This window comes from Thermobia domestica, chromosome 6, assembly GCF_964235325.1.
Source record: "Thermobia domestica chromosome 6, izTheDome1.hap1.1, whole genome shotgun sequence".
Classification (NCBI taxonomy): domain Eukaryota; kingdom Metazoa; phylum Arthropoda; class Insecta; order Zygentoma; family Lepismatidae; genus Thermobia; species Thermobia domestica.
In genome coordinates, this window is record NC_137459.1 from 289,700,624 (window position 1) to 289,708,418 (window position 7,795).

Below are 7,795 nucleotides of genomic sequence, written 5' to 3' on the forward strand. Positions count from 1 at the left end.
CCTTCATTTATCATCATCACTGTCTCCTTTAGCCTATCTGGTGTAATCATGGGACGTAAAACTTAGAGATTGCATTTCATTATTTTCGACCTCACTCTCACTTTGTAACGATGAGGTCGAGTGAGTGTGAGTTCCGAACTCATGAGTTCTGACGTCATAAATGTGGGCATCTTTGCTGTGGATAGACGGGCGGACGGATACATGTAACCGTTCTATAAAAGAGTTCCGACACTTATACCTAATATAGTTTGGAAATCTAAAATAAAACCGATCTCTTGAGGTCGCACTGGCTCAGTGGTAGTGTGTTCACTTTTGGTGCATGGGGTCTTTGGTTCGATCCCTGCTTGCGCCAAGTAAGCTTTGTGATTAACAAACATCGTGTACGTGGATTTTCTCGGGGTTCTCCCTCTTCTTTGCATTTTTTCATCCCAGCATTTCATTCATTTCTCATCAATGATCAATTTTTCCTTTAACCTAGCCGTCATAAATCTGGGACGTAAATCTTAAAAATTTCATTTCATTTCAAGAAACTGATCTCATTTGCGATCGAATTACTGTGACCCAAGTAGCACAGTCACGTCATAAACACGTCTTTTTTTGGGGTTCGAATTCAAAATGACGTCTTTTGAAAATTTGGAACGTCTTTATCACGTACCAAAATGGTAACAAAAATGACGTGTCAAACATGACCTAAATTGTACGTGTTTATCACGTGCCAGAATGGTACAAAGAATCACGTGTCGGACATCACCAAAAATAGACGTCTTTTTTAGGTGCTAAAAAGCGCGGACGTTCCCCGTACTGTAACTGCAGTTTGAGCAGTGCATGCTGGGAATCGTGAGCCATTTGCGGAATCGTGTTTTGATGGTATTGTTTGTGAATATAAATAATGTGTTTTGTTAAAGTCACCTGTGATAAAGGTCAGCTTTAAGACAAGTAAGTATAATTCCTATCCTATTCCTATCTAGGTGCATTCTGTGTAAAATTCAGCAGATTGAGTATTCTACGGTTTCTTATTACAGTGTATTAAAATACCGTAGAAAGAACGAGGATACCTACATTAGGTTAACATTTGCAGACGCCTGTATCAAATTAAATATTTTAGGTAGAATACTATATAAAATGTTAATAGTGAAGGTAGTAAAATGATAATGTATGTGTTTTTATTCTCAATAAACCGTATATGGGAGTGAGTATGCATGGGAAAGTATGTTATTCTGTGGTGCAGTTTTATTATACAGATCCGTAGATTGTAAAATATACGGAAAAAATTGGACAAGTCTTTAATTTGCCTATTTCATGTCGAGAACAGGACCAACCAACCTCCGCGGGGCTTCTAACCCGTCCCTACTACTACTACTTATACTATGAATCCGTATAATAAAAGCTGCACGCATTGTGGTACTATTTGCCAAGGCGAAAGACTGATAAATACAAGCAAACAACGAGATGACAGTAAGTGTATGCTTTTGGAGGCATTACTGGAACAGACGGTTCTACTAAATTTTAATACATTTCTTACATTTTCACGTTAGGTTAGAGCATTGTATTTTCTATAGCAGAATATGCACTAAATGAGAAGCTCCATTACTACTTGCAGATTGACTTCACGGGGGTTAGTGTAAATTTAGAGTAGACGCATGAGGCAAGGTTCTAGAACACAGGTACCCCTTCCCACTTAATTGTAACAAAGACAGAAAACAACGTGCCGTGCGGGGCTCTAACCCGCATTCACTCGCTGACGCTCGCTCAACAATACTATGTGAATTAAATGTTAAACTTTGGTACAGAAAAGAACCAATCTAGCTGTTAACCTATATGGGGGGGACTTGTGTTCTAGAACCTTCCCGACGCGTAGCATATTAAGTACAGTGCATAAAACACGAAATAACTTTTGCTAGGTGCCCACTAAAAAGCACAAATGCATTCTATTGGAATCAGTGCAGGAGCACAGCAAGAGGGCCCGAGCGGCAACGAGGGGGTGCGTTCGTAGGGAACAGGCACGTCAGCGACGGGGACTATGCGCGTAAAGAAGGATAATGGAAAAGCACACTTACGCTTACAATGATTTCACTATCACTCAAAATGCGGCTTCACTCGAGCAGACAATCCTACCAAATATAAAATTTATAGGTAAAATATTATAAGAAACATTTTTCGTGAAGGAATGAGAGTGTGAATATAAGTATTTTTAATTACTGTCAGTGTACAGCATATTGAAATGAATTTTAAGTGATCAGTGAAAGTATTGCATATGTAAGTGTGGTCTTCCACTATTCTCGTTTAGACATACATTCCCCGTCGCTGACGCGCCTGCTCCCTACGGACGCATCCCGTCGCTGCCGTTCGGACCCTGTTGCTGTGCTCCTACCACTGCTTTTTAGTGGGGAGCTGAAATAAATTGGTTCGTGTTTTATTCACTGAAATTGTTACGCTTTACGTCCACGCTGTATTTGTACTGAGGCCTGAAGTCAATCTGCAAGCACTAATGGAGCTTCTGATTTAGTTCATGCTCTGCTAAAAGAAATGCATTGTTCTAACCTGATATGAAACTGTAAGAAATATGTCAAAATTTGGTAGAACCGTCTGCTCGAATAATGCCCAAAATTCATTTCAATTTGCTGTGTACTGACATTAATTACTGACATTCACACTTTTATTCCTTCACAAAAATATGTTTCACATCGTATGTTACCTATGAATTTTCTGTTAGGTAGAACCGACTGCTCGAGTGAACCTCTTTGGGAAATGACCCACGGTAATTGTTGCAATGCCAATCGTGTATGACTTCAAAGTTAGAAACAACGAGCCCTATGGAAGTTCTAACCCCTTCGCTCACTCAGTTATGTTTTGTTTAACCTTTTGTAGCACTACTGTCTTAAATCTAGTGAAAAAATCCACAAAATAGATGAATATTTGGTAGACCCGTTTGCTAAAGTAGTGCCCCCATTGTATATGTGCATAATCAGTGGGAGGATATTACCCCAGTTGAGACAAGGTGACCAGAACTTTTACTTTCAAAAACGGGACGCATACGAATCGGCGACGGGGGGTGGGGTGACTTCCACATTGCATTTTGGGACTCAGCAGTGTTTTCAATTTACAAAATACAAAGTAAGAATGATAACACAGCGTTTCTAACTTAAGTATTACCCAACAATACTTTTAACTACTTCAACACTCAGAATTCCCACTCAATTTCCACTTGAACCACAGAACACTCAATTCTCATTTAAATATTCAGAAGTTCTAGGCACGGGTGAACCTTCCCAGTAAGTATTGGTACGGAAGAGTGTAGAATTAGCATTGGCTATTTATATTTTGAATAATAATTACGGGACACCTGGGTCATGTTTGCTTAAAAACGGGACATTTAGGCTTCCCGTTTGAGAATCTGAAAGAAACGGGACAACGGTTGAAAATAAGGGACTGTCCCGGCCAAAACGGGACGTCTGGTCACCTTGAGTTGAGAGCACTCTCAAACTGCAACCATCGCCCTGCTGCACTACACACCCTCACAAGACACTTGGCTACCGTAACTGTGCTACAGAATTCGGTGTGGAAATCATAATGTAACGGGTTTTTGATTGTTCGAATATTTTGTTCATTAATTGAGTAGACAGCTCCCTCGCATTTTAGATTACAGTACTTACTCCAGTGCCAGCATGTGATGATGGATACTTATCAATGTTGCCACTGAAGTTCAAAAAAATATATTCCAGCTCAATTGAGTATCCTCTACATGACTATATTATTATGATTTCCACTGCTAATCGTGAAACGATTCAAAGGAAACCAAATGTCTTATTAAGGGACCGTGGTTGGGGGCTGGTGCTGGTTCCAGTCAGATGTGTTTAAGAGAGCTCTTGACATAGGGAATATCCTCCTAATTTTTATGCGCACATTAACAACGGAAGTCTCTTTGGGTCAAAAACCTGCTTTCAGGTGGAACACCAATTCCTCATCATTAAAAAGAAATGAAATTAAGTATTAAGTTTCACGCCCCAGGAAAGGCACCGAGCCTAAGGAAGATGGTGATAATGAAATGTGAAAAATGGTGGTATGAAGAAAGTGGGCGGAAACGGGAGAGTGCCGAGAAAACTCAGGCACATGGTGTTTGTCCACCACAAAGCCCACTTGGCACGAGCTGGGATCAAACCAGGGACCCCACGCACTAGAAGTGAACGCTCTACCACTGAGGCACTGCAGCCCCATCAGTAAAAAAAAAAAAAAAAAAAAAAAAAACTCATTGCTTCGGGGCTTACATATCTGCTGCCACCAAAAGGAAGGTGTGTACACAACAGAAGCGGATCCAGAGGTGACGACTGCCCCTCCCAGAGTAGGATATTTTTTATTTTTTTTAAAAAAATAAAACCTACCCCAGAATTGGAGCTCTTGATTTTTTCAAGCTTGTATTATAAATGTAAGATAAAAACTTTTTTTTTCACGTTGCAGAATTTAAATGAAGCAATACATAGCAAGAAATTACTTGCCTTGGTGTTTTTGGTCAGAAAATGTCCGCGTTCGAAAACGCAGGTAGTCATTTGTGTTCTTTGTGTTCAAGATGCGATATTTTACGCTCTCACTCCGTTCTCAAAACCGATCCCTGCTTCTTATGGGGCCGCGGTGGCTCAGTAGTAGAGCGTTCACCTCTGGTGCTTGGGGTCCCGGGTTCGATCCCAGCCCCCGCCAAGTGAACTTTGTGGTGGACAAACACCGTGTGCGTGGGTTTTCTCGGGGTTCTCCCGTTCCCTCCCACTTTCTTCATTCCACCATTTCATCCATTACTCATCATCACCGTCTCCTTTAGCCTAATCGGCATAACGTGGGACGTAAAACTCAAAGATTTTCCGATCCCTGCTTCTTGTTAACAACGGGCAGACAATAATCCATAAAATCTATCTGTCCACAAGTTTGTCAATATTTATTTTACGTATCTTTCCATTTAAAAAGTGGCCATTCCTGCATCGAGGTTGGGACGATTTCGGACTCTTCTTCACACCGTCCTTTACGCTGAAAATATCCAGAACAGAAAGCATGTGAAATTTATGGCTGATATTTTCCTGCCAACTCATTTTTCTTTCTATAAGCTCTGTTTTTTTTTTTTTTTTAAATACAAAATGTAGTAAAAACCCACTTTACTGTTTACATAAAATTAAACTGCTTCATTTCATGTTAAATGTATTTAGTCGTTGTAATAAGCCTAGGTGTAAATACATGTTATTTGCCAAAATAAGCCTTGTATGTACTCCCACTTTCCAGAGCGTGTGGCCAATGCTCCTGCAAATGATGAATTGATCAACAGCAGACCACCTGACCCCTTTCTGCTCGTCGAGCTGCTCTAGAAATATCACTGTGGAGGATGACATACATACCAAAGTTGCGACAGGTGAGTTTTTGACATGTTATTTTATAATACCCATGTAAGAAAATGCCGAGTAAGAAGAAAAGAAAGAAAGTAGTAATATTTTATTAGTACTTAACTAAAATAAAATAATTGTTGAACAAGGCAATACTTTTATATAAATGAAATATTCAATTTAACGTTCCACGATCAGGCACTGAGGCTAAGGGAGTCGGTGATGATGAGAAGTGAATTAAATGGTGAAATGAAGAATGTGGGAAAAAATTGGAGAACTCCAAGAAAAGCCGCTTGAAGTGAGCTGGGATCGAATCACTGGGCCCAGGCACCAGGGGTGAACGCTCTATCACCGAGCCACAGCTGCGCCAATTTTATTTAAATGTAACTGTTTCAGCAACTACCCTTGTCTTCTTCAGATACACTCTATTTATGTATTTATTATTTTAGATTTTTAAAGGTTTCCCTGTTTAATTTTTATTCCATCAGCAATTATTTTATTTGACTTGAGTATTTATATATAAGCAAAGCTTTAATATGGAATGTATCACATGTTATAGTGTTCGCGCTTTTTTTTTTTTTTTTTTGAATGGATAAAAGTACTCCTCCCGAAAATATTTTTCTCAACAGAGGGGTAAAATATAATTTTCACCAAAGAGAAGTTTTTTTATTATTATTATTATTATTATTATTATTATTATTATTATTATTATTATTATTATTATTATTATTATTATTATTATTATTCTAACCCTGCCCCGCAACTTCTAACCCTGCTCAGAACAAATAATGTGACGATTTTCACCCTACTGCTTGTCACAGAATTCTGGTTCTAGAAGTCTTATTTTTTAAAAATACTCCAGTAACAAGTGAGGGGGCGTTTGCTCACAATTTTTTTACTTTTCGGAATACATAAGTTATACACCATTTTGTTTGTATCAATATCGTATCAATATACTTGATCGTCACTTTTAGCTCACATCCTAAAGTTGGTCTTCGAGTGGCATTTTATATTGTGAGCACATACGTAATGTAGCCTTCTATGAGTGTTTCAGAATTATTTGTCATGTATCTGTATATACAAAGTCTTATATCCCCCAACTTGTTTGATCCTCCTGAACAATCAGAGTTAACAGCTGCAATCAAATCAAAAGTTAAGCTATTACAGAATAACTAAAATTAATGGTAGTTTAATTTCGCTGTTTGGAAGGCCGTTAAAAGTGGGACTTCATGCAAGCGAGTGCAGTAACTAATCGTTTTATTGCGTATTGATTGTAGTTACACATGACGTATTGTAATTATTTTTTAAAATTTTCTCCCCACCTGAAAAATTGCACTATGATTGTTCATGATTTTTTTTTTCTGTTTCAGTGTTCCTATCTGTCATCGTTGGGAGGAAACGGGACCTTTCTCTGATGCTTGGTTTCCAAAGAGCTGGCGATGGAATTTAACTCCCGCGGAAAAAAGAGCAAAGTTCACATTGTGCAAACTAGCCTTAAAGACACTTATCATTCGTGAGTAAAAATAAAGATCTTCAAATGAACAAATGCCACAAATCTTCAAAATGTTAGTAGAAAGATATTCACTTCCATCTGCCTTGTTGTTTGAGGATGAAAAGGATTCGGCATGCTTTAAACATGTTGACCTGTTCCTCCTCGCTTTGTTTGGAAATCAATGTAAAGGCATCTCTTTCGAAAACTAAAAGATGGAAGAAACTGCTACTGGTATAATAGATAAAGAAGTGGGATACTTACCGCAGTCCCCATTTTTAACCTACTTAAGCACGTGAGGTTTTTTTGATATGATGCTGCATTTCTGTACTTTCAATAACTATGAAAGGTGTTTTCCTTCATACGAAATTTATAGAAAAATTTGATTCTTTTTATTTTATATTATTAAAAGATCTCTGTAAGTTTTAGATTATAACCAACAGATTTGCATTGTCTACATATTTCTTGTTTGTATTACAAATAATATAGACAATCAGTGTTTCTTGTTGCATTACAAATAGTATGAATATTATTTTATACGACAAAACATGCACATTGTACATATAACTAATAAATGTAGAATTCAAATTAATGGTTATGTGTTTTCGCTTTCATCCCTCAGAGGTTAATTAATTTTAAGATGTACTTTCTTTTTCGATTTTTCACCTCCAAAATAAAGGTGTCTTAAATTGGAGTTATAAAAGTTTAGTCCTAAATTTTGCACTGTCAATAAAACCCATTGTTCTTGTGTATGTGAGTGTGTGTTGGATGTGGGTGGTTGTGTTTGTGTGTATGTGTGCGCATACTAGCGTAATAATGGATAGCTATAAAATTTATGGAAGCACGTGTTGTACCGTAATTTCATTAAGAAGAAGGTACTAGTAAATACACATGAATAAATTCCAGTGACGAAATGAGTGGATTCTTCTTAGTACTAAGGGCCGCG

General features: G+C 37.9%; 1 long non-coding RNA gene across 1 annotated transcript; it reads left to right on the forward strand.

Moving 5' to 3' along the window:
* The first annotated feature begins 567 nt into the window (after nt 1-567).
* Nucleotides 568-7,391, forward strand: LOC145687801 (uncharacterized). Its single transcript, XR_014131771.1, has 3 exons — nt 568-936; nt 5,263-5,389; nt 6,731-7,391. It is a non-coding gene; the product is annotated as an uncharacterized LOC145687801 (long non-coding RNA).
* Nucleotides 7,392-7,795: the final 404 nt, after the last annotated feature.